The sequence below is a fragment of the Choloepus didactylus genome, chromosome 2 (genome assembly GCF_015220235.1).
Source record: "Choloepus didactylus isolate mChoDid1 chromosome 2, mChoDid1.pri, whole genome shotgun sequence".
NCBI lineage: Eukaryota > Metazoa > Chordata > Mammalia > Pilosa > Megalonychidae > Choloepus > Choloepus didactylus.
The window spans coordinates 222,629,292-222,654,644 of record NC_051308.1 but is presented as its reverse complement, the minus strand read 5'-3'; the positions used below and the strand labels follow the sequence as shown (position 1 = coordinate 222,654,644).

General features: G+C 36.6%; 1 protein-coding gene across 2 annotated transcripts in view; it reads right to left on the bottom strand.

Moving 5' to 3' along the window:
* The window catches only part of WASF2 (WASP family member 2), a 91,191-nt gene that overhangs the window by 54,913 nt on the left and 10,925 nt on the right, over nucleotides 1–25,353 (bottom strand). The window contains exon 1 of one of the 2 annotated variants that reach the window (XM_037828026.1): nucleotides 371–458. The exons of the other annotated variant lie outside the window; for it this stretch is intronic. The gene's annotated coding sequence lies outside the window, so the exon portion shown is untranslated. Of the gene's footprint in view, nucleotides 1–370; nucleotides 459–25,353 lie in introns of those variants that run through there. 2 annotated transcript variants of the gene reach the window in all.

Sequence of the window (25,353 nt, the reverse complement as noted above, 5' to 3'; positions counted from 1 at the left end):
CACGAAGAGTCAGGATTCAACAATACTGCAACATTTTCATGTGTCTCTGTGTTCCCAGAATATAGGCTACTTTTAGACAGAGGATTGTGTGTGTGATTATCAGAAGCATTTGAAGGGTTCCTCAAAAGTTAAACATAGAATTACCATGTGACCTGGCAATTTCACTTCTAGGTATATACCTCAAAGAACTCAAAGTAGAGATCAAAGAGATACCTGTACACCAATGTTCATAAAAGCATTGCTCTCTCACAACAGCCAAAAGGTGAAAACAACCCAAGTGTCCTTTGACAGATAAATGGATAGAAAATGTAGTATGTCCATACAAGGAATACCATTCAGCCATGAAACAGAATGAAGTTCTGATACTTACATGAATGAAACTTGAGAACGTATATGCTACGTGAAATGAGCCAAACACAAAAGGGCAAATATTGTATGATTCCATTTATATGAGATATCTAGAATAAGCAAATATAGAAACAGAAAGTAGATTAGAGGTTACCAGAGGTTGAGGGTTGAGGGGGGAGGGGGAATAATCAAAGGGTAGTTTCTGTTTTTGATGAAAAAGTTGTTTTAGTAATGGACAGTGAGGATGGCAGCATAGCATTTAAAATAATTGGTGCCACTAAATTTTACACTTAAAAATGGTTAACATGGCAAATTTTGTTATATACATGTTGTCACGCACACACACACACACACAAAAACCTTATTGATTCTGTAATCAAATGAAAAATACAAAATTGATCATTCAAGCCAATCACATATTTTATTATTTTAATAGTGGATTTTGATTAATGCATGGTTGACCTGAGTGACATTTGCAGATGTCTTCAAAACAAAGATTTTAAAAATTAAGTAAAAACTGGTTATTTCAACCTGATTGGTCTCTGGAACAATGCGTATCTCTGAGACACCTGAAACTCAGAGCTAGAGCTCGGGAGGTATGAATGTCAGTATTAGTGCATACAGCAACCGTTAAGAAAAAAAAAAAAAAAGCTGAAAAAGAGCCCAGACTTCAGTGAGTGATATGAATGAAGCAGATCTGGTTAAGACTAGGGCAAACCGGGCCAAAGGGTAAAGGTAGAAACTGACTGTGTTTTAAAACTTCAACTTCCATGTGAGACCAAAGGAAGAGATGTCTGTTTGGTGCAGGATCTATATTTTCTAAACAGTATAACTCTACAGTCGGTTTGTTCAAACACCACAATTACATGGAACTTTGAACAGGAAGTGAGATACGGTAGGTTAGTATAGGTTAGAGTGAAATAATGACACTCCCAAAGTAATTTGGGCAGAGAATAAAACTATATTTACAGGGCCCCCTGAGGAGCCGGGGGAAAATGTGGCAGTGTTGGACTTCCTCACCTGGACTGATGCTGATGTCACAAACATTGGGACTCGTGGTTTGATGTGCTGAGCACTCTATCATGGAACTTGCCTTTATGAAGCTTGTTACTGCAAAGGAGAGGCTAAACTTGCATATAATTGTGCCTAAGAGTCTCCCCCTGAGTACCTCTTTGTTGCTCAGATGTGGCCCTCTCTCTCTCTCTCTAAATAAGCCACCTCAGCAGGTGAACTCACTGCCCTACCCCCTATGTGGGACCCAACTCCCAGGGGTGTAGATCTCCCTGGCAATGCAGAATATGACTCCCGGGGATGAATCTGGACCTAGCATAGTGGGATTGAGAACATCTTCTTGATGCAAAATGAGATGAAATAGCTTCAGTGGCTGAGACATTTCAAATGAAGTCGAGAGGTCAATCTGGTGGACATTCTTATGCACTATATAGATAACACCTCTTAGGTTTTAATGTATTGGAATAGCTAGAAGTAAATACCTGAAACTATCAGACTTCAGCCCAGTAGTTTGGACTCCTGAAGACAATTGTATAACAATATAGATTACAAGGGGTGACAGTGTGATTGTGAAAACCTTGTGGATCACATTCCCTTTATCTAGTGTATGGATGGATGAGTAGAAAAACGGGGACAAAAACGAAATGAAAAATAGGGTGGGATGAGGGGGGATGGTTTGGGTGTTCTTTTTTACTTTTATTTTTTATTCTTATTCCGATTCTTTCTGATATAAGGAAAATGTTCAGAAATAGATTGTGGTGATGAATGCATAACTATATGATCATACTGTGAACAGCTGATTGTACACCATGGATGACTGTATGGTATGTGAATATATTTCAATAAAACTGAAAAAAAAAAAAAAAAAAAACTGGTTGTTTCAGAGGTCATTCTCATACATGGACTCAGATTAAAAAATCTATACTTTAAAATATAGAAATTCACTAAATTTAAAGAAAAAAATCAGTAGGGATAAGACTTTGAACTATAAAATATACATTATTTTTAAAATGAAAATGTAATTGTTATTAAGACTATTGTTATAATATAAGCCCATTTCATGATTTAAGAGGAAAAAAGTCATTTTAGTTGTTAAAAAAAAAACCAAAAAACTTATGCTAGTCATTTGTTTTACTTTACTCCCTCCCCAAACCTCACACCATAGTTGCTAACTGTAAGGAAAACTCCCTGATTTAAATTTCAGCTTCCTTGTCCCATCCTACACCCTCCAACCCTAGTGGATAGGTATTTGGTTTAATATATATTACATGAGATAGGAAAAGCTAAGATAATGTTTGATTTTTAAAAATCCAGAGAAGATTGTGCTGGAATAATTTTAAAAGCTTCTTTAGAGATTGACCAAAAAATACTAGTCCTCCATCAGAAAAGGTCAATGTCTTTAACTGGACATAGCCCCAGGAGAGTGTTACTGCAAATAACTACAATTAGAAGAATGGCAATGGACACTACTTGGCCGAAAGATCAATGAGACAGCAGATAATGCCTTTGATTCTAGATTGGTATAATACTTTTTAAACAAACATCAACACAGCCTCCAATGCCATACAATAAAGTTATTTCCAAATATCAAATACTACTACTAGCTGAGAGTAGTAATTGCACTCTGCCAATCCGGTAATACAGAGACATTTACCAGCTCTTCTTCTTATAGAAATCATGTTAATAAAGATGCTTTAATATTTGTAGTTTTAAATGTCAATATTTAAAAAAACTGAGCTCCCAGTACTTCTCCCTGGTGGGAGGGCAGAATAAGTGTGGGCCTCCAAGGCTGCCAGGGGTCCTGGCAGTATTTCAATCTATAGGGCCTTGGCCCTTGGTCCCCTGCCACATCAGAAGGCCCTCTGGGAAACCAAGGTCAAACCACGTCACTCCTATTTGGAGGGCTCCCTGGGAAAATAGCCAATCAGTACTGAATTAGTCATGACTCTCCTTTTCCAAGAAGCAAGGGACAAGGATGCATGGTTCCTACCTGGATTCAACAGCTCCCCAGACCCCTGCAGGTACAATTCTCTGTATCTACATGGAAGGAGGAGGAGTGGATCTCACACTTGAAGTGCCTTATTTAGGAATTCACTGGTTCAGCCCTTGTGATTGTCTCCCTGATCTATTTCTGGAGAGATGTGCCCCTCAAAGTCTAACAGGCCCTTCTGGGCCCTTTGGAGGTGGGCCCTGGCCTGCTTTCCTGCCTCGTCTTTTAGGGAAGGTCACAGAGAGAAAGAAAGCCCAAGGAAGCACCCAAAAGCTGAAAATCAACGGAACCCAGAAGAGAAGGGTGAAAGACTGAAAGATTTCCCTCCTAAGATCAGAAACAATGCAAGGATGCCCACTTTCACCACTGCTGTTTGACACTGTGCTGGCAGTACTAGCCAGAGCAATCAGGCAAGAAAAACGAATAAAGTGCATCCAAAATGGAAAGGAAGAAGTAAAACTATCCCAACTTGCAGGTGACATGATCCTTTATAGAGAAAAACCCAAAGAATCCACAAAAAAAGCTAAAAAAGCTAATAAATGAATTCAGCAAAGTTGTGGGGTACAAGATCAACATACAGAAATCATTTGTGTTTCTAGGCACTTACAATGAACAATCCAAAAGGAAACGAAGAAACAATTCCACTTATAATAGCTTCCAAAAAAATAAAATACCTAAGAATAAATTTAACCAAGAAGCTGAAAGACTTATACACTGAAAACTATAAAGCATTAGGGAAAGAAATTAAAGAGAACCTAAATAAACAAAAAGACATCCCGTGTTCATGGATTGGAAGACTCATTGTTAGGACGGCAATACTCCCCTCCAAAGTGATCTACAGATTCAGGCAATCCCTGTCAAAATTTCAACAGCCTTTCTTGCAGACATGGAAAAGCCCATCTTCAAATGCATATGGAATTGTAATGAGCCCTAAATAGCCAAAATCATCTTGAAAAAGAACAAAGTTGGAGGACTCACACTTCCTTCTTTCAAAACTTACTACACAAAGCAACAGTCATCAAAACAGTGTGGTACTGGCAAAAGGACAGACATACAGACCAATGAAAGAGAACTGAGAGTTCAGAGGTAAACCCATGTGTGCTGGTTTGGATGTATTATGTCCCCAAAACTCCATGTTCTTCATTGCAGTCTTGTGGGGGCAAAAGTATTAGTGTTGATTAGATTGGAATTCTTTGAGTGTTTCCACAGAGATGTGACTCAATCAACTGTGAGTGAAACGTTTGATTGGATAATTTCCATGGAGGTGTTACCCTGCCCTTTCAGGGTGGGTGTAAATTGGATCACTGGAGTCATATAAAAAGAGTTAACAGACAGAAGGACCTCAAAGCAACTGAGAGTGACATTTTGAAGAGCAGCTGCAGGCTAGAGAGGAACGTCCTGGGAGAAAGCCATTTTGAAACCAGAACTCTGAAGCAGATGCAAGCCTTGTGCCTTCCCAGCTAACAGAGGTTTTCCAGACACCATTGGCCATCCTCCAGGGAAGGTACCCAATTGTTGATGCCTTATCTTCAACACTTTATGGCCTTAAGACTACTTGTGTAACCAAATAAACCCCCTTTATAAAAGCCAAAAAAAACAACAACAACAACAAAAACTGGACAAGTTTTAAAGAAATTCCTGTTGGTATTTTTCAGACTTGGAGAAAATGGAGTTTGACAGAGAGTACTTCCCAAGTGTTTTAAAAGGAAGCAAAAGAATAAGCAAAATCAAGAAAAGAAAATATGAAAATGTATCAGGTGCTGGCCTGGGGTCTGCTGGCAGGAGGAAAAAAGTATCTGTATTGTGTAAACAAGAATAGAAAGTAAACAAAATTCAATTATAATGAAGCAATTATCATGTCCTAACACGTGTTAAAACTGAACTCTGCCAAGAAGTATCCTTTTAGGGTGTCCATTCATTTTGGTTTACCTGATAGTGAACCAGTTTCCATCAGTTATCCTAGAGTATTATTAATAGCATTCCCTTTCACTCCTACAAGTGAAATGGTTTACACAAAAAATTATACGAGCACCCTATCCTTGGAGAACCAGGAGGCAGAGCTGCTAAAACAGTTCAATGTTCAGAATCCAATCATAGTCCAAATTATTCAAAATTCAGTACAAAGATCCTTATTTATCTCATACCATGAACAGATCACTAGAGTAGCACTGTGGTTAAGAACATGGACTCTGGAACCAAATAGCCTGAGTTCAAATAGACATAAACAATTTAAAACAGTAGCTGGCATTTAGTGCAGTGTTAGGTGATTTTAGGGAATGACACAGTCTACAAAAGGCAAAACTGTCAGATAATGGAAATAACTCTTTAGACACTATACTTTTTTTTTTTTTAATTCAGTTTTATTGAAATACATTCACACATCATACAATCATCCATGATATGCAATCCACTGTCCACAGTATGATAACATAGTTATGCGTTCATCACCACAATCTATCTCTGAACATTTTCCTTACATCAGAAAGAACCAGAACAAGAATAAAAAATAAAAGTGAAAAAAAAAACACCCAAATCATCCCCCCATCCCACCCCATTTGTCCTTTAGTTTTTATCCCCATTCCTCCATTCATCCATACACTAGATAAAGGGGGTGTGATCCACAAGGTCCTCAAAATCACACTAGACACTATACTTTTTAAAGACATTTTAATGAAAATATCTGAAAAATATATTATGCATATCCATTATTTCTTAAATAGAATATACTAAATATAATTTAACCTTTTCTTGGTAACTCAGGGTCTTCACATCAGTAGTGGAATTATGCCATACAACTTGTGACACTGTCAGGTCTCCTGAAATATGAGGGCCATCTGCCTCTGTAGTAAATGGCCACCAAGTTCTGGGCAGAGATCTCGAATTTCCTCCTGCCGTCGTGCCTCTAATCATTCGTGTGTATTAATTCATATAATCTATATTATTCTAATAATATTTATGGTCATATAAAACTTCCAGTTTAAAAGCACTTTAGTATTGTATCTCATTAATTCAATAAATATCTATTACATCATTTGATTAATTAGCTGATTTGAATCTCACAAGAAGTCTGTGAGATTAAAAAAAGCATGTTTTACTATTTCCAATTTTAATTATCTCATTAGAGATGAGGAAATTAAGGCTCAGAGAGGTCAAGTGACTTACTTTGTGCCACAAAGGTAACAGGCAACACTATCAGCCCTCACACATTGGGTCCTCTGTCCTGCAATATACACAATTATCTCAGTGAGGTAAAGAGCACAAGATTTCTGAAAGCTCTTGCACTGGGAAGCACTTTCAGCTTACTTTTAGATGCAATGAGCTATGTCTGATTGGCTGAAACTGCCAGATGTCTGACTTGCAGATGCTCTTCCTCTGCACTTTCTCAAATATTCATCCTAAAACTCTCTGAACTTCACCACAACACTTTATAAATATGGAATCTACACATTTGAAGCTTGAGATAAATTTAGACTTGAGCTAAAGTTTATCTCTGCACTCTAATAAAACAAAAGTCGGTCTAAGAAAACTGCAAATAAGATTACAAGGAAAAATGTTTAATGAAGTGTTTTTAAACATTGCAGGAGTTTAATTTACATACAACTAAAGTTAAATTGCAAATCATTTTCAGCTTTACATTAAAGCAGGTAGCAGGACCTCTACCTGGCAAAATAATCTGAGTGTATTATTAGCCTAGTTTCAGCTACTGTATGAATTTAAAAAGTAACAGATGCACCTAAAGAAAATCAACATACAACAGGTTAGTATAGTTTAGTATAGGTTGGGGTGAAATAGTAGTGACACATCCCAAAGTAATTTGGGCAGAGAATAAAAAATATATTTACGCCCCCCCGCCCCCCTGCCCCAAAGAGCTGGGGGAAGGTGCAGAAGCGTTAGACTTCCTCACTTGGACTGGTGTTGATGTCACAAACATTGGGACAGGCGGTTTGATGTGCCGAGCCCTCGGTCGTGGAACTTGCCCTTATGAAGCTTGTAACTGCAAAGGAGAGGTTAAATTTGCATATAATTGTGCCTAAGAGTCTCCCTGAGTACCTCTTCATTGCTCAGACTTGGCCCTCACTCTCTCTAACTGAGCCACCTCAGCAGGTGCACTCACTGCCCTCCCCCCTACGTGGGACCCGACTCTCAGGAGTGTAAATCTCCCTGGCAACGCAGGATATGACTCCTGAGGATGAATCTGGACCCAGCATCGTGGGATTGAGAATATCTTCTTCACCAAAAGGGGGATGCAAAATGAGATGAAATAGTTTCAATGACTGAGAGATTTCAAATGCAGTTGAGAGGTCACTCTGGTGGACGTTCTTATGCACTATATAGATAACACCTCTTAGGTTTTAATGTATTGGAATAGCTAGAAGTAAATACCTGAAACTACCAAACTCCAACCCAGTAGTCTGGACTACTCCTGAAGATGATTATATAATAACGTAGATTACAAGGGGTGACAGTGTGATTGTGAAAACCTTGTAGATCACACTCCCTTTATCTAGTGTATGGATGGATGAGTAGAAAAATGGGGATAAAAACTAAATGACAAATAGGGTGGGATGGGGGGGATGGTTTGAGTGTTCTTTTTTTTACTTTTTTTTTTTTTTACTCTTATTCTGATTCTTTCTGATGTAAGCAAAATGTTCAGAAATAGATTGTGGTGATGAATGCATAACTATATGATCATACTGTGAACAGTTGATTGTATACCATGAATGACTGTATGGTATGTGAATATATTTCAATAAAACTGAATTTAAAAAAAAAAAAAAAAAAGTAACAGATGCACCTAAAGAAAATCAACATACAACACTCTTACTAGGATTTCCCCCAATTAGTGCATATTGATGAGGTTTGATTGCACCTCCAATGATCACCCTCAAAACCTATTTTCTCTTAATTGCCTAGAGGAGGAGCTCAACTGTAGTTAAACCACCTCCTAGAAACCCGGCAGAGGAAAGCAAAGCAAAATGGCCATAGCTATAGCTAAGATCCAGAGAGCCAGCATTCCAGGCCAGATTCTGCCATTAAAATCTGTGTGACCTTGTTTAAATCACACTATTTCAGCTTCCTCATATACAAAATGAGGCAGCCAAGAATCTGGTCTCTAAATACAAAGTCATGCTAAGAGGATCCAGAGCTCCTTGGAGAAAGGGCAGGAAACAGATGAGTCTGGAACATCTTATCATACCAAAGACTACTAAAATTATGTTGAAAGGAATGAGGAGCCCAACATGAGAAGGCTCCCACCAGTCCAAGACAAAATAACTTGAACAGCAACAAGAATAAATGCAATGAATTAAAACACATCAAATATGTTAGAATCTATAAGTTCATTATGGTAGTTAAAAAACAAACAAAACAAAAAAAGACCCTCCTCAATGGTTCCCTTTGGAATATGCCAGGGAATCAACTCCTCATTTTGAAACCTAGTAAATAAAGGAATAAATAAAGGATAAGAATTAAGTATTTATCTGCCTTTCACATACAAATCAAACTTTAGAGTAACCTAACAGTTGATGAGGGAAACTTTTCTTTACTGAAGCATTCCAGCTAATAAATAATTAATGACAGAATTAGAATGCAAACATCTAATGAAATAATGTATCTAGGTAATGATTATCAATGACCACTTACAACACAGAGACATCTGTACATTATGAGCCTCCTGACAGAAGTAAACGATACCACTTAAGAAGTATTCTTGGGAACAAAAAAAAAAAGGAAACTGATTAAGGTCAAGCCATAGAGCTGCAAGATCTGCAAGGTACAACAGGTAGCTAGATACATGCAGTTACTGAGCACTTGAAATGTGGCTATAAGTGTAAAATACACCCCAGATTTCAAATATTTAATATGAAAAACATAATATAAAAATCTCATAAACTAATTTTATATTGATTACATGAAATGATAATAGTTTGGCTCTACTGGGTTAAAATATATTTTTAAACTTAAATTTCACTTGTTTTTTCTTATCTTTTTAATGTGCCTCTTAGAAAATTTAAATTTCATTTGAGGCTTGTATACTTCCACTAGACAATCCTGCTCTGGATCTAACAACCATTTTACAGGGAATACAAGAGAAAAGGAAAAAAAAGAACTATAGGAATTCAATTAGCAAATTCTAGAATGGGAAACTATAGAACAACTTGGTTTCTTCAATAATAAAAAAAATGAAAGGGAAAAAAGAGAGAAGAGAATCTATAGACTTAAAAAGTCTTAGGAGAATGCCACAGAAGCGGGAAGCTAAAGGCAGGGAAACCATGAGGAGAAGGAAGAGCCCAGTAACGCCGCCATGTGCCCTGCCATGTGACAGAGGAGACCAGGATCACCAGCAAGCTGGTCCTCAGGGAGAGAGAATTGCCTAATTATGCCTTGATTTGAACATTTTTCTTAGCCTCGAAACTTCTGTCATTCAGAAGGAGAGACACCTAAAGAGATATCAACCCACTCCAAAACAGGTATCAGAGTCAGCAATAGAACCACGACACACACAGCACTGGAGAGAACAACATTTTACTCATATAGAGAAGACAGAGCAAGGATCAGCTACATGTGCCATACTGTACAGGGTACAATGATTATATAGAATGAATGTACTTTCAAGACACCACTCCTGCTCTCAGAGCTGAGTCACTTGAGAGGAAAGCTGACCATGAGGTGAAGCACTGTGCACTGTGACTCAGAAACAAGCTCTGTGCTTTCCTTGTGGTATGAAGTCTCAGGATCATTCTTGGTAATTACACTCATAGCTCATTTTACAGAGCACTGGGTAGAGCTGCTACTGAATGACAAACACGTAAGAAAATGAAAAAAATATATATGTACATATACATATAAATGTTTATAACATAAACAAATGTGTGTATTATATGCATAAATAAACAGATAAATAAATGTACATATGCACGGAGAGGAAAAAAAACTTAGAAGCCATATATACCAAATCAATTATGGACCTTGTTTGGAAACTGATTTGAATAAACCAAATGTATAGAGAGAAAATGGAGGGAGAAAGAAAAAGCAACTGTGGAAATTTGAACATTAACCAAATATGTGATGATGAACTACGGTTATATTTAAAAAAAATAATAAAAAGCACTTATCCTTAAGAGCTACACATTGAAATTATTTACAATTTAAATGATATGATGTTTGGGATTTGTTTCAAAAGAATCCAATGGGACTGAAGGAGTGGACAGTGGTACAGAAGAAACAAGATTGACCATGAGTTGCTAATTCTTGATGGTATACAGGAGTTCATTATACCATCTTTCTATATTTCTATATATTTCAAATTTTCTATAGTAACTATTTTAAATGAGAAGGCAGAAAAATTTATCTATAAAGACTATTCTAGTACTAGAATCTACAAAAATCTATGAAAATAAATCATGAGTCAAGTATAATCCTGATAACAAAACCAGACAAAAACATCACAAATTACAAATCATTAGACCTTATAAATACAGATGCAAAAATCCTCAAGAAAATACTACTAATCTGAATCCAGCAACACACCAAAAGGATTATACACCATGACCAAGTGGAATGCAAGATTGGTTCAACACAGGAAAATCAATCAATGTAATATACCATATTAATAGAAAAAAGGAAAAGAACCACAATCATCTCAATAGATGCAGAAAGACTACCTGAGAAAATACAAAACCCTTTCATGATATAACACCCAACCAACTAGGAATAGAAGCAAACTTTCTCAACATGATAAAGGGCATCTACAGAAAACCCACATCTTCAATGGTGAAAGATTTAATGCTTTCCCTATAACATCAAGAACACGACTAAGATGTCTGCTCCTGCCACTTTTATTCAACCTTGTAGTGGAGATTCTAGTCAGGGAAATCAGGCAACCAGATTGGAATGGAAGAAGTACTACTCTCTCTTCACAGATGACATTATCATCTAAGGAATCCACAACAAACATTACAGCTAATAAATGAGCTCAGCAAAGTGTCAGGATAAAAGACCACTATACAAAAATCAATTGCATTTTTATACACTAGCAATGAACAATCCAAAAATAAAATTAAGAAAACAATTCCATTTATAATAGCATCAAAAAGAACAAAATACTTGGAATAAATATAACAATAGTAGTACAGTACTGTTCACTGAAAAGTACAAAATATCATTTAAAGAAATTAAAGAAGACATAAATAAATGGAAAGACATCCCATGTTAAGAGATTGGAAAACTTGATATTGTTAAGATGGCAACATTCCCTAAAGTGATCTACAGATTCAGTGAAATCCCTATCAAAATCCCAACTGGCTTTTTTTTGCAAAAACTGACAAGCTGACCTTAAAATTCATATGGAATAACAAGGGACCCAGAATAGCCAAAACAATCCTGAAAAAAGTAGAACAAAATTGGAGAACTCATATTTCCCAATTTCAAAACTTACTACAAAGATAAAGCAATCGAGTCTGTGTTACTGGCATAAAACAATAGAATACAATTAAGAGTCTATAAATAAACCCATTCATTTATGGTTTATTGATTGTTGACAAGAATATTCAATGGAGGAAAGAACAGTCTTGGAATAAATGGTGCTAGGACAACTGCATATCCACGTGCAAAAGACTGAAGTTGGACCTCTTCCTCACACCATACCCAAAAATTAACTCAAAATTAATCAAAGACTTAAACATAAGAACTAAAACAATAAAACTCTCAGAAAAGAAAACAAAAATTTAAATATTTGTGATCTTAGATTAGGGAATACTGTCTTAAATAGGACACTTAAAGTACAAAGTGACCATAGGAAAAACGGATAAATTGGACTTCATCAAAATTTAAAATGTTTATGCTTTAAAGGACACTATCAAAAAAGTGAAAAGAAATCCACAGGATGGGAGAAAATATTTGCAAATCACATGTCTGATAAGGGACTTGTAACCAGAATATATAAAGAACTGTTAAAATCCAACAATAAAAAGACAAATAATTCAATTTAAAAATAGGCAAAAAGAAAAATTGGACTTGCATAGACATTTCTTCAAAGAATATATTCAAATGGTCAATAAACACATGAAAAGATACTCAACACCATTAGCCATTAGGGAAATGGCAAATCAAAACCACAACGAGATACCATATCATATCCACTAGGAATTACTACCATATTTTTAAAAAATAGAAAATAATAAATGTTAGCAAGGATGTAGAGAAATAGGGATCCTCGTATACTGCTGCTTGGAATGTAAAATGGGGTGGTCACTGTGGAAAACAGCTTGGCAGTTTCTCAGAAAGTTAAATATAGAATTACCATATGACCTGGCAATTCCACTTTTAGGTATATACCCAAATAACTGAAAGATATCAGTACACCAATGCTTATAGCAACATTATTCACAACAGCCGAAAGGTGGAAGCAACAAGTGCTTTCAACAGATGAATGGATAAACAAAATGTGGTATGTACAGACAATGGAATATTATTCAGCAGCAAGAAAAGAATGAAGTCCTGAAGTATGTGATACCACGATGAACTCTGAAGACATCAGATTGAATGCAATAAATGAGACACAAAAGGCCACACTTATATGAAATGTCTGGAATAGGCAAATATACAAAGACAAAAAGTAGATTAGTTGCCTAGGAAGAATTCCATCTGAGTAGTTAGATTCTTTCTCTTTCCTTTTGCCATTTTTTTTTTTTTACAAAAGTTTTCATAGTCTTTTTTTTTTTTTTTTTTTTTTTTTTTTTAATGCTAGGTAAATAGAGGCTTAACCATAATGGAAATGCTGGAAGGCAGGAAGAGATGGGGACCTGATTATTTCCCAAAACCCCGGCTGGCCTCTTCCCTATCCCTCACGGTTTGGGGACTGAGCCAGTCTGTGCTCCCAGTGCAGATCCCTGGTCACAGTTCAAGAGGGAGAAGAGTAGCCCTCGTGCACATGCTGGGAACATGTATGTCTGGCCCAATCTGTCTGTTGTCCTGAAGGGAGCACTGTCCCAGAATTTGCTCATCGTATAGAAGGCAGCTCAGAGAGCTCTCCCACAAAACACTGTGGGAAAGTGGTCAAGTCATGCCTGGGACAAGGGATTGTTGGCTGTGGGACATACAGTGTAGTTCCTAGGACCATGAGGAAACTATTTCCTAGGGAAGAGGGGACATCTGTAAATGCGTAAATGGGGGAATTCCTAGGGCCACATGCACATGCCCCAGACAAGACACATGTACAGAAAAGACTAGGGAGGTCCCTATGACTTGGCCTAGTCTCTAAACTGACTGTATGGATAAACCCCAGAGGAGAGCATTGCACAGGGCAATTCTGCAAAGGCTAGAAAAGGTGTTTTCATTTTATTCCTTCCTTTTTTTTCCCTTTGGTTTGCTCCTGGCATTCAAGGAAAGCTCTGTTTTAACACTAGCTGGATACAAACTTAACAAACAAGGCAGATAAATTTCAGTGATAGCATTAAAATATCAAAATGTCCTTGTTTCAATAAAAGGTAACAAAACATACAAAGCAACAGGAAGCAATTCTCCAGGCAAAGGAGAACATTAAAGCATTAGAAGCCATCAATGAGGAGGACCTGACCTGGAACATTAACTAAAGATTTTTAAAAAATGATCCCACATCTGCTCAAAGAGCTAAAGGAAAACATGGACACAGAAGTAAAGAAAATCAATCAAGAGAGATGAACACAAAGAGAATATCAAGAGAGACGGAAATTACGAAAACGAACCAAACAGCTGAAGACCACCATATCGGATATCATAAATTCCCTAAAGGGATTCAACTGCAGATTGGAGCTGGCAGAAGGAAGAATCAGTGAACTTGAAGATAAGACCACTGAAATCATTCAGTCTGAGGAACAGAAAGAATGAAGAAAAGTGAACATAGTCTGAGGAACCTGTAGGACACCATCAAGCATATCAATATACGCATTGTGGAATTCCCAGAAGGAAAAGAAAGAGAAAGGGACTACGAGAATATTCCAGGAAACAGTGGCTGAAAACTTTCCAAATTTAACAAAGGACATGAATATACACATCCTAGATGCTCAACAAACTCCAAATAGGATAAACCCAAATAGACCCATACCACGCCATGCTATAATCAAACCATCGAATGCCAAAGATAAAGAGAATTCTGAAAGTCTCAAGAGAGAAGCAACGTGTCACATTCAAGGGAGCCCAATAAGATTACATGCTGATTTCTCATTGGAAACCATGGAGACAGGAAGGCAGTAGGAAGACTAATTTAGAGTGCTGAAAACAAAAAATTGCCAACAAAATAAATACCAATACTATTGTATTTTTGGTTTGTAACTCCACTTTTTTACTACAGGATTTAAAAGGCAAATGCACAAAATGTAATGAGAAACCAGTGATTCTGGACTCATAATGTATAAACATGTAATTTGTGACAGGAATTACATAAAGGTGGGGGGACAGAGGGCTTTAGGAAACAGTGTGTGTTTCCTATTGAAGTTACATTATTATCAAAGCAAATAAGATTGTTATAGTTAAGATGTTAAATTTAAGTCCCATGGTAACCACAAAGAAAACATCAGAGATATGCAAATTCACAGAGACAGAAAGTAGAGAAGGGGTTACCAGGGTGGAAGAAAGGAGCAATTGGGAATTAATCCAAAATGATTGCAGCATTTCTGTTTGGGGTGAAAGGAAAATTCTAGTAATGGATGGTGGTGAGGGTACTGCAACATTGTGAATGTGATTAATTCCACTGAACGGTATGCTTGGGAGGGGTAGGGATGAGAAGGCTTGTGTTGAGTACGTTTCCACAATTAAAAAAAGAAAAAGAAACATATATTGACAATTAAATGCAATACATGATTCTGGATGGGATCTAAGAATGGAGGAGAAAAGACCCAAATGGACATTACTGGGACATAAGAAAAAGTTGGAATATAGAAAGTAAGCTTTATATCAGTGTTAAATTTCTTGAACTCAACAATGGCACTGTGCCAATTTGGATGTATTATGTTCCCCAAAACTCCATGTTTTTTGATGCAACCTTGTGTGGGCAGATGTATTAGTGTTGATTAAGTTGGAACCCTGGGATTAGGCTGTTTCCATGGAGATGTGACCCACCCAACTGTAGGTGATAACTCTGATTAGATAATTTCCATGGAGGCGTGGCCCCACCCATTCAGCATGGGCCTTGATTAGTTTACTAGAGCCCTATGTAAGAGCTCAGACAGAAAGAGCTTGCTGCAGCTTAAAGAGACATTTTGAAGACAGCTATTGAAGGCTGAAACTGACACTTCGGAGAACGCCATTTTGAAATGCAACCTGGGAGCAAGCAGACGCCAGCCACGTGCCTTCCCAGCTAACAGAGGTTTTCCAGATGCCAATGGCCTTTCTCCAGTGAAAGTACCCTACTGTTGATGCCTTACCTTGGATACTTTATGGCCTTAAGACTGTAACTTTGTAACCAAATAAATCCCCTTTATAAAAGCCAATCCATTCCTGGTATTTTGCTAACAGCAGCATTAGCAAAGTGGAGCAGGCACTTAAGGTGATTACACAAATGAATATCCTTGTTCAAAAGAAATGAACATGGAAGTATTATGTGTTCAAGAAGTATGACGTGCAACCTGATCTCAAATGTTCAGAAAATGGATGGATGGATGGATGGATGGATAGATAGACAGACACAGAGTGATAAGGCAAAAGTGACAAAATATTAAAATTGGTAAATCTGGGTATCAGGGTGGGGGAAGGTTATGTTGGAGTTCTTTATATGGGGTTTGTATTATTTTGGCAACTGTCATGTAAGTTTGAAATTATTTCAAAATAAAAGGCTAAAAAAAAAAACCCCAAACACCCCAAACAGGAATGACCTATTGATTCCTGCAACATGGATGAAACTCAAAATAATTATCCTGAATGAAGAAACTAGGCCATACCCCACCACCCCACCCCCAAAAAGAGTATATACTGTATGATTCCATTAAAATAAAATTCTAGAAGATACAAATGAAACTACAGTGATAAAAAGGAGATCAGTGGTTGCTTGTGGACTGGGGGACATAGGTGCAGGAAGAAATGTTTGGGGGTGATGGATATCTTCATTATCTTGTTTGTGGTGGTGGTTTCACTAGCATGTATGTATGCCAAAACTTACCAAATTTTACATATTAAATATAAGCAGTTTATTGTGTGCCAGTAATACCTCGATAAAGCCATTTTAAATATAAAATAAAAGCACTATTAATTCAAGTATTTAAACTTCTGCAGTTCTATAGGGCAGATAATTTTTTTTTAAAGTTATGCTGTTAATTGTTGAAAAAAGTAATAATAATAGGAGGCAAGGGGGTACTTAAAAGAAACCAGAATTGCCATGAGTTGATAATTGATAGATATATATAAGGGTTCATTATACAATTTTTTTTTATATATATGTATGCTTGAAATTTCCTATTAAAAAGTTTTTTAAAAAACTTTTCAGGGCTTCCCATTTCACTTAAAAATAAAACTCCTCATCTGTTCTACAAAGCTCTGAAGTATCTGGCTTCTACCTTTCTCTTTCTCCTTGTTCACACTGGGCTTCCATCAGTTCTTAGAATACACCAAGGATTCTCCTGTTTTGGGGCCTTTCTTCTTACTGCTCCTTCTACCTGGAACCCTCTTTGCTTATCTCATTTGACAGGTTAATTTGCATTCTTCTATTTGTTATCTTCTCAGAGAAGCCGTGCCTGACCATCCTTATATAAATTCCTCTATTTTAGCACCCTATTTTATTCTCTTCCTAACATATCACAACCTTTCAACATTTTATGTAATTGTTTGTTATTGTCTATCCAAACCTCTCTAAAGAGGAGGAGAGCAGGTATCTTACCTCTCTCAGTGAGTTGTATCCCCAAGCACTTGGAACATAGCAGGCACTCAATAAATTTGTTAAATGTTAAAACTAATGACCCAATACTGCACATTACCCTACTGTTGAACATTTAATATAATAAAGACTTACAGAGAGCCTACTGTTTGCAAGGTTTCAGGTAACATATGCACACACCTGAAGTGAGAGGATATATGGTATGAAGAATGAAAGATAAATGGACAGAATTAAAAACACAACTTTTCCAAAGGCTACTGAAGAGAGCAAATAAATATGATTTAAGAAGACTATTTTTTACTAGAAAGAGAGTTCAGTTAGAAAGAGAAATAACAGAGTTCTGATAAACAGTCCTTTCTCTAGATAAAGATAGATAAACAAAGGAGTCCCCCAGGGATTGATGCTGAAACCAATCACAACGAACATTTTTAGAAATTATCTACAAAGAAAACTATCTCATAGTTTGCAGATGAATCTACAACAATAGACAGAAGTACAATGGTGCAAGATTGTATGTGTCCAGAAATGTGGAAAACAACTTCCATGTAGACAAAACTAAGGTAATACAGTAATGGAAAAATAATCCAAACTACAATTATCAGATGATGAGTTCTAAGCCACATGTTAAAACCCAGAAAAGGGGTTTCAGAGTCCCTAGACTGTATCCTCAATACAACTACAAAAAAAGCAATAAAATATCTTTTTTAAGTTAAAAAAAAAAAAAGCTGGCTGTTATGAAAGCTTCGGAAACAAAGAACACATTATCCTACTCTTGTACCCAAAGCCTATCTGTAACTAGAACAGAGTGTGCAGTATAGTCATCATAGCACACACAAAAAATGTAAATAAAGAGAAAAGGCTCACAAAGGTATCCAAAAACACCAAAGGACAGAGGGGCTTTTGTATGAGGACAAACTAAAAAAGTATAGACATAGATATATAAAGGACACTTCAATATGAAACAAAGAGGGTGTGAAATGGTAAGACTTCCCTATCAAATCTTAGAAGTTACAAAATAGTTACAATATAAAGAAAAAATAAAGCATAAAAACTTCTCTTTTTTTTTGAAACCAGGGCTTTAGAGTTAGAAAGCAGAAAGATAAGCTTTGAAATCTAGTCCCAGTAGGTTTAGCTGTGTGACCCTGAGTAAGTGACTTAATTTCTTTGAGCCTCACTTTTCTCATCTGTAAATGAAAACAAATTTGAAGGACTGCTATGAGAACAGAGATATGCACACTGTCTGGCACAGTGTCACTACACAGCAGCTACTTCTTTTATTAGGACCAATAAAAAGTACTTAAACTAATCCAGCATATAAAGTAATAAAACTTATTAATTCAGGGAGAGTACAGAATGTAAGAAAAATAATTCAAGATAGTCCAGATAAATTCATAGGTGATATTTCCATAAAAAACTCTTGAGAGAAATTATGAATTTGGGGAAATAGTCCTAAATTTTAAAGTTGACCGTTTCATGACTTCACCCCCACAAAGAGGCCTTTGGAAGGTTTTAAGAAGTATTGGGATATGTCCAACCCAATATGCCAATTCTTAATTTATAACAACTTGTCACCATTGATTGAATATTTGACTAATTAATGAGGTCATTTAATCCTTCCAATACTCCCCTGAGATAGGCTCTAAATTTTACAGTAAAATGAAATAGGTCCCCATTTTACAGATGAGAAAACTGAAGCTAAGACAGGTTATGTTATTTGCCCAAGGCTACAGAGCAAGTAAGCCGAGGAGCCTAGATTTCAACCCAAAGAGACTGATTCCAGAATCCACACTCTTAACCACTGTGCCAGGCTGTTTCCTACTCTGCTGTTTGATAGAGAAACTGTGTGTTGGGTATGCAAGAATGAGGTGGGAGATGAAGGAGGACATACTAAGTGTTCAAAAATGTTGCTGGATGAAGCCAATCCAGCCACGGTCACTGCCAACTAGACAGTCAGATTTAGGGTAGCCACAAGCATGAACATGAACACACTGTAATAAGAACTGATTAATGAGGGTGTGACAAATCTAACATAAAAAGGGAAGCCCAAAAATCTCTAAGCTATGATCTCAACTATGGTAAAAGGCAGAGAAAGAAGAAAATATATCAAAATATTAAGTGATGCAACTACGGGTGATTCTTCTTCTCTGCTTCATGTTTTCTGATTTGGGCAGTCTTATTACAAGGAGTATTCATTATTTTCATAATTGGGAAAAACAGAGGCAAAAATCCAAAGAAACTTTCACTGTTTACCGACTTCTGATTGTGTCATTTGTTGCAATGAGCATGTAGTACTTTGGCAATTTCAAAAAGATTTTTTTTTTTTTATTAAATTCAGTTTTATTGAAATACATTCACACACCATACAATCATCTATGATATACAATCCACTGTCCACAGTATGATAACATAGTTATGCGTTCATCACCACAGTCTATCTCTGAACATTTTCCTTACATCAGAAAGAACCAGAACAAGAATAAAAAATAAAAGTGAAGAAAGAACACCCAAATCATCCCCCCATCCCACCCCACTTGTCCTTTAGTTTTTATCCCCATTCCTCCACTCATCCATACACTAGATGTATGGGTGTGATCCACAAGGTCTTCACAATCACACTGTCACCCCTTGTAATCTACATTATTATATAATTGTTTTCAGGAGTCCAGACTGCTGGGTTGGAGTTTGGTAGTTTCAGGTATTTACTTCTAGCTATTCCAATACATTAAAGCCTAAGAGGTGTTATCTATATAGTGCATAAGAATGTCCACCAGAGTGACCTCTCGACTCCATTTGGAATCTCTCAGCCACTGAAACTATTTCGTCTCATTTTGCATTCCCCTTTTGGTCAAGAAGATACTCTCAGTCCCACGATGCCGGGTCCACACTCATCCCCGGGAGTCATACTCTGCGTTGCCAGGGAGATCCACAATCCTGGGAGTCGGGTCCCACGTAGGGGGGAGGGCAGCGAGTCCACCTGTCGAGATGGCTCAGTTAGAGAGAGAGAGGGCCACATCTGAGCAACAAAGAGGCACTCAGGGGGAGACTCTCAGGCACCATTACATACAACTTTAGACTTTCCTTTGTGGTAATGAGCTTCATAAGGGCAAGTACCATGCTTGAGGGCTCAGCACATCAAACCGCCAGTCCCAGTGTCTGTGACAACATACGCTAGGGGATCAGCATCTTAAAGTTTAGAGACAGGTCTTACAATTCAGGGATAGAGTTAACTGCTGTAAGAGCTTACAATCTAGGGACTATTACAATTATTGTGTCCACGTTAGGCTATGTTCTAAGATTCAATTCAGAGTTTACACATTGTAGTTAGTCCATATTAGTGAGGCATCATCCCTCTCACCATGTTTTCTCCAACACTTTTACTCCTATATATATATTTTCCTACAATTTTATAGAGTTATATTCACATACCATACATTTATCCACAGTGTACAATCAGTTGTTCATGGTATCATCATAAAGTTGTACATTTATCACCACAATCAGCATTTGAACATACTGACTACTACAAGAAAAATTGTTTTGTTTTTTTTTTTTTTTAAAGATTTTTAAAATTAAAAAAACCTAGGATTTTAGAAAAGGAAGTAAACTACATGCAAATACCAAAATGGATGTGATGTAAGAAATTAAGACCTGACTTGTTGGGAAGAACTCTAGATATGCATCAAAAGCCTTGGGTTCATACTGATACACATATTAACATGGATGAATCTCAAAAACATAATGTTGAACTGGAGAAGCCAGACACTAAAGACTGTATACTGTATGATTCAAATACAGGAAAAATTAATGTGTGGGGTCAGAAATCAGAACAGTGAGTGGTTGCCTATGAGAGGGTGGGGACTGACTGGAAGGGGGCACGAGGAAACTTTGGAGGGTTATAGAAATGTACTAGCTCTTTTTTATTAGGGTGTTGGTTACACAGGAGTTTACATTTGTCAAAACTCAGCTAATTATACATGTATTTCACTGTATGTAAATTTTACTTTTAAAAAATCTTCATAAAAAAAGACAAACGGCAATCAAAAGAAAGCTGGGATAGCTATACTAACATTGGACAAAATAGACTTTAAATGCAAAAATGTCATAAGAGACAAAGAAAGACACTATTAATAAAAGGGATAATTTACCAAGAAGAAATAACAATTATAAATGTTTATACACCCAATCAAAGAGCTCCAAAATACATGAGACAAACACTGGCTAAACTGAAGGAAGCAACAAACACTCATGTTCTTTCTTTTACTGATAGAACAACTAGACAGAGGACTAATGAGGAAATTGAGAACCTAAACAATATGATAAATGAAATTAGACATAACAGACATATATAGAGCGTTACATCCCAAAGTACCAGGATATACATTATTCTCTAGTGCCCATGGAATGTTTTCCAGGATAGATCATATGCTGGGGCACAAAACAAGTCTTAATAAATTTAAAAGACTGAAATTATTCAAAGCACATTCTCTGACCACAATGGAATGCAACTAGAAATCAACAACCACCAAAGAACCAGATCTTTCACAAATATATGGAGGTTAAACAACACACTCCTAAACAAAGAAAAAAATTGCAAGAGAAATTGGTAATGTCTAGAGATGAATGAAAATGAGAACCAATGGGATAAAGCGAAGGCAATGCTGAGAGGGAAATTCGTAGTTCTAAATGCATATACCAAAAAGCTAGCAAGAGCTAAAACTGAAGACCTAACTAAACAACTGAAGAGGCTAGAGAATGATCAGCAAACTAATGCTAAAGCAAGCAGACGAAAAGAAATAACAAAGATTAAAGCAGAAATAAATGAGATGAAGAACAAAAAAAAAAAAAAAACAATAGAGAAAATAAATAAAACCAAAAGTTGGATCTTTGAGAAGATCAAGAAGATTGACAGACCCTTAGCTAGGCTGACAAAGTCAAAAAGAAAAGACCCAAATAAACAGAATCAGAAATGAGGAGGGGATGACTACTACAGATCCTGAAGAAATAAAAAAAAATCATAAGAGGATATTATGAACAACTGTATGCCAAAAAGCCAGACAATTTAGAGGAAATGGACAATTTCCTGGAAACAGATGAACAGTCTAGACTGACCCAAGAAGAAATAGAAGACCTCAACAAACCAATCACAGGCAAAGAGATCCAATCTCAGTCATCAAAAATCTACCTACAAATAAAAGTCCAGGGCCAGATGGCTTCACAGGGGAATTTTACCAAACTTATCAAAAAGAACTGACAACATTACAGCTTAAACTCTTGCAAAAAATTGAAGAAAAGGAACACTACCTAACTCATTTTATGAAGCTAATATCACTCTGATACCAAAACCAGATAAAGACATGACAAAAAGGAAAACTATAAGCCAATCTCCCTAATGAATATAGATGCAAAAATCCTAAAGAAAATACTTGCAAATCGAATCCAACGGCACATTAAAACACCAAGACCAAGTGGGGTTCATTACTGGCATGCAAGGGTGGTTCAACATAAGAAAATCAATTAATGTAATTCAACACATTAACAAATCAAAAGGGAAAAATCAAATGATCATCTTGATAGATGCTGAAAAAGCATCCGACAAAATTCAACATCCCTTTTTCATAAAAACACTTCAAAAGGTAGGAATTGAAGGAACTTTCCTCAATATGATAAAGAACATATATGAAAAACCCACAGCCAGCATTGTACTCAAAGGTGAGAAGCTGAAAGCTTTACCCCTAAGATTGGGAACAAGACAAGGATGCCCACTGTCACCTCTATTATTCAACATTGTGCTAGAAGTTCTAGCCAGAGCAATTCACCAAGACAAAGATATAAAAGGTATCCAAATTGGAAAGGAAGAAGTAAAACGGTCATTACTTGCAGATGATATGATCTTACATTTGAAAAATCCTGAGAATTCAACCACAAAGCTACTTGAGCTAATAAACAAATTCAGCAGAGTGGTGGGCTCATGGATAGGAAGACTAAACATTGTTAAGATGTCAATTCTACCCAAACTGATCTACAGATTCAATGCAATCCCAATCAAAATTCCAACAACCTACTTTGCAGACTTGGAGAAGCTAGTTATCAAATTTATTTGGAAGGGAAAGGAGCCTCAAATTGCCAAAAACATACTAAAAAAAAAAAAGAACGAAATGAGAGGACTTACACTTCCTGACTTTGAAGCCTATTATAAAGCTACAGTGGTCAAAACAGCATGGCATTTGAATGCATAACTATATGATGGTACTGTGAACAGCTGACTGTATACCACAGATGATTGTATAATATGTGAATATACCTCAATAAAACTGAATTTAAGAAAACAGTATGGTATTGGCATAAAGCTACACATATTGATCAATGGAATCAAATTGAGAGTTCAGAAATAGACCCCAAGATATACGGTCGACTAATTTTTTATATGGCCCCCAAATCCACTGAACTGGGACAGAACAGTCTCTTCAACAAATGGGGCTGGGAGAACTGGATAGCCATAACAAAAAAAATGAACAGAGGACCCCTACCTCACATCCTATAAAAAATTAACTCAAAGTGGATCAAAGAACTCAATATAAGAGACACTACCATAAAACTCCTAGAAGATAACATAGGGAAACATCTTCAAGACCCAGTATTAGGAGGTCACTTCTTAGACCTTACACCCAAAGCATAAGCAACAAAAGAAAAAAATAGATAAATGGGAACGCCTCAAAATCAAAAACTTCTGTACCTCAAAGGAATTTGTCAAAAAGGAAAAGAGGCAGCCAACCCAATGGGAGAAAATATTTGGAAACCATGTATCTTATAAGAGATTGAGATCTTGCACATACAAAGAAATCCTACAAACTCAATGAAAATAGCACAAACAGCCCAACTATAAAATGGGCAAAAGATATGAAAAGACATTTTTCTGAAGAGGAAATACAAATGGCTAAACAACACATGAAAAAATGTTCATCTTCACTAGCTATTAGGGAGGTACAAATGAAGACCACAATGATATATCATCTCACACCAATAAGAATGGTTGCCATCAAACAAACAAGAAACTACAAATGCTGGAGAGGATGTGGAGAAATTGGAACTCTTATTCATTGCTAGTGGGACTGTATAAATGGTACAGCTACTCTGGAAGACAGTTTGGTGGCTTCTCAGAAAACTAAATATTGAATTACCCTATGATCTGGCAACTCCACTTCTTGATATATATACCCAGAAGATGTGAAAGCAGCGACATGAACAGACATTTGTATGCCAATATTCATAGCAGCATTGTTCACAACTGCCAAGAGATGAAAACAATCCAAGTGTCCTTCAACAGACGAGTGGATAAACAAAACGTGATATATACATAATGATGGGATACTATGCAGCAATAAGAAGAAACAAGGTTTCTGGATGAACCTTGAAGATATAATTCCAAGTGAAGTAAGTCAGACACAAAAGGAGAGATACTGTATGTTACCACTTCGGTGAACTATCTGCACAATGTAAAATCAACGTCTTAATATATAGAACACTGGGGACCTAGTGATAGACAATAGCTAGGGAGGGGGAATGATAATCTAATATGTTCAGATATATTAATGATGGTGAATTAATGATGGTAATGGATAGGGGTGATGATTGTTTGTTAGTGGGATTATAAGTATCAGAGCTGTACTGAAGGCAAATAGGATTGAAAGGGGTTGTTTAAAGGCATGTTTCCCACAGATCGGCACCATAAATATAGACAGGTGCTTACATAATGTACTTCTAAGGTATGACACTAGCACAGAGAGTTGACAAGAGAAGGGTACATGGGAAAAATCTACATATTGCATACTAGGGACTATAATTATCAGGAATACCATACTAGTATTACACAAATACTAGGGACAAATAAGAGCTGACAAGAGCTACAAGATGTTCTGGATCATAAGAACTGTTTAAAATGGGGAGTGATGAGGATTGTACAACTAAGTGATGATAATGTGAGATATGGATGGATTATGACAGACGTAACACATGCTATGTGAACTTAGGAAACCCCGACTTTATAGGTCAAGCCCTTGATATTAAGGCTTGCTCAGGGGAAACTTACGGTTGTAAAGGGGAGGGTAAGTCCACCTATAATTATGCCTAGGAGTCACCTCCAGAGAACTTGTTTTGTTGCTCA